The sequence below is a fragment of the Colobus angolensis genome, unplaced genomic scaffold (assembly GCF_000951035.1).
Source record: "Colobus angolensis palliatus isolate OR3802 unplaced genomic scaffold, Cang.pa_1.0 Scaffold167, whole genome shotgun sequence".
Taxonomy (NCBI): domain Eukaryota; kingdom Metazoa; phylum Chordata; class Mammalia; order Primates; family Cercopithecidae; genus Colobus; species Colobus angolensis.
In genome coordinates, this window is record NW_012114788.1 from 4,375,592 (window position 1) to 4,378,665 (window position 3,074).

The window sequence follows — 3,074 nt, forward strand, 5'->3', positions numbered from 1 at the left end:
TTTGTATGTTTTGGTAGAGACAGGGTTTCACCGTGTTAGCCAGGATGGTCTCTATCTGCTGACCTCGTGATCCCCCCATCTCAGCCTCCCAAAGTGCTGGGATTACAGGCTTGAGCCACCGCGCCCGGCCGAGAAGCATACAATTTTAAAGTTTATATCTCCAAAATGATACTTTATAAAAATTTAACCCCTTTGACTCTTAGTCTTCTCATTTGTGAAAGGTAAATAATAAAGAATTTCTGTTCCTAGTAATAGTAACTTGTGGCAAAACAATACCCTGACATACAAACATGGAAAAACTGGGCAAAACGTAATCTGTTTAAGGCACCGAGAGCCATTAAGGCAGTGAGACCAGCAAAAAGGGAAGCACCAAGGAGGGAGCTTAACTTTTTAGTAAAGTCGATTCCACTTGGGATGTTTGCCAATTTGTTAGCAGAGGTTGGGAGTCACAGAGGTTTAAGTGTCTGAGAGACCATTTATTAAACTGTTAAAAGAAGAAATAGAAAATTTGAATAGTGTTATACCTACTAAATAAATTGTGTCTATAATAACAAAAACGATGGTCATGAAAGCCTTCCCACAAAGAAAACTCAGGCCCATTTAGTTTCACTGGTGAGTTCTACAGGCATTTAAGAAAGAAACAATGCCACCCTTTTGTTTTCTTTCATTTTTTGAGACAAGGTCTCATTCTGTCACCCAGGCTGGAGTGCAGTGGCTTGATCATGGCTCACTGTAGCCTCAACCTCCTGGGCTCAAGTGATCCTCCCACTCAGTCTCCTGAGTAACTGATATTCACTGTTAGTCTTCCAACTTAATGCTCTTTTTTCTTTTCCTTTTTAAAAAAGCTTTTTCTTTTTTTGTAGAAATGGAGATTCACTATGATATTATAGGTGCATTAAGTATTTTTATTTTTTATTTTTTGTAAAGACCAGGCGGGTCTTGAACTCCTGGGCTCAAACAATCCTCCCACCTCAGCCTCACAAAGCATTGGGATTACAGGTGTGTGGCACTGCATCTGGCCGAAACAGTACCAGTCTTAGGCAAACCCTTCCAGAGAAGATAAAAGAAAGGACACTTTCAGCTCTTTTTATGAGGACAGCTTGATAGCAAAACTTAACAAAAACATTACACTATAGGAAAATTGTAGACCAATATCTTTTGTGACTATAGGTACAAAATCCTTTACTAAATACTAGCACACTAAATCCACCATATATAAAAAGACAACACATTAATCAAGTTAGGTTTATTCTAGGAATAATAAGTTGGTTAACACGAGACTATCAACTAATATACTACATCAACAGAATAAAGAATAAAATAATATGATTATCTCAATAGATGTAGGAAAAGCTTTTGATAAAATTCAGTAACAATTCATGATAAAACTCTTCAGTACACTAAAAATAGAAGGAAAGTTCCTTAATGTGATAAAGTTTATCCGTATAAAATCTATAGCCACTGTGATATTTAATTATCCCCTGAGATTAAGAATGAGATAACAATACTTGCTATTACCAATTGTATTCAACTTTGTACTGAAGAGCGTAGCTAGTACAATAAGGCAAGAAAAGGAAATGAAAATCATAAAATTGGCCACACGTGACCATTATGAAAATGGCAGGTTACAGGTTAGGCAAGCGGGAGGCAGACATGTGTTTCAGGGGAGGGGAAGGCTATTTCCACCGTTTGCAAGTGGGTGCTGCATTGGACACTGATGGAAAGAACCATCACGCTGGAAAATAATTTTTTATTTTCATGACAGCCTACCATTGAATTTACAATTCTGATATTAATGAAATATCGCTATAAAGGGTTGAAGTGTTTTCCCACAACAATTGCCAAGGAACAAAATAGTCAATTTATTGATGAAACATGATGTGTGTTGAACAAGCTGGGTCAAGCATTTGAGGATGCTTTTGAGGTACTGAGGCAACATTCAACTGGAGATCTTCAGTACTCGCCAGATTACAAAAATTACCTGGCTTTAATCAATCATTGTCCTCATGTCAAAGGAAATTCCTGCTGCTATGGAGAGTTGCCTACAGAGGAACCTGTCTATAATTGGAGAATGGTAATCAATAGTGCTGCGGTCTTCTATTTTGAAGGAAATATTCATCAATCTCTGCAGAACGTAACTGAAAACCAGCTGGTACGACCCACTATTCTCCAGCAAAAGTGGGGAAAAGGCAAGAAGAAGCTCTGACTGTTTGAATACCTTCACGAATCCCTGTGTAATCTGGAGATGGCACCTTATATTCAGTGGGTAGATAAAACCAAAGGCATCTTTCCGTTTGTATCAAAAAAACAAAGGAAAACTTGCCGAGCTTTGAGGGTGGGGGGGAAGACAATCGGGAGACCACGACTTATCAGAAAATGGCCAGGGCACTGAGAATTATGGAAGAAGTGAGGAAATTACCAAAATCCAGAGGAAGCTGACTTACCAGTTCAGTGAGGCCGTTCTCCAAAGACTCTCTCCATCTTATTTCTTGGAGAAAGAGATCTTCTATTCGCGATGTGTTCAACCTGATCAAGAATATCTCAGTTTAAATAACTGCAATGCAAATTATAATGATACATATGCCAGTTACCATGAGCTAAATCACCATGATTGCTAAATATACTCTCGTATTTCATGGTTTCCTGGCATCGGAAATCCCTACAAGTTTTAAGGATTTCTCACCATCTCTTTTTTCCTTCCTCTAAAGGAGTTTAGGATTTTTCTCTTAAAGCAAATACTAAAGAGAAAAAAAAATTAACTTTGTTTGTGGCTTTTATCAAAGAGCACATGTAATCTATACTAACTCAGTGGGAAATTCTGCCAAAGAGCAGCTTTCTTTTTAACACTCTATGAAGATTCAATGAACAACTTTATTGTTTCAAATGATTAAGCCCATTTGAAAGTATAGACTAAATGTCCTTGCTTGCTCTTACTATTCTCTCTCTTTTTAAAATGTTTATTTTTTTATTTTATTATTTTTTGAAAGAGGTGTCAGCCAAGATAATTTTCTGTTTTTACGGATTTAGGAGTACAAGTGCAGTTTTGTTGCATGGATATATTGCGCAGTGGTAAA

At 37.3% G+C, this 3,074-nt stretch overlaps 1 pseudogene; it reads left to right on the plus strand.

Annotated features, from left to right (window-relative positions):
- Positions 1-1,617: 1,617 nt before the first annotated feature.
- On the plus strand, positions 1,618-2,618 carry LOC105508771 (annotated as a pseudogene).
- The last annotated feature ends 456 nt before the right edge of the window (positions 2,619-3,074 follow it).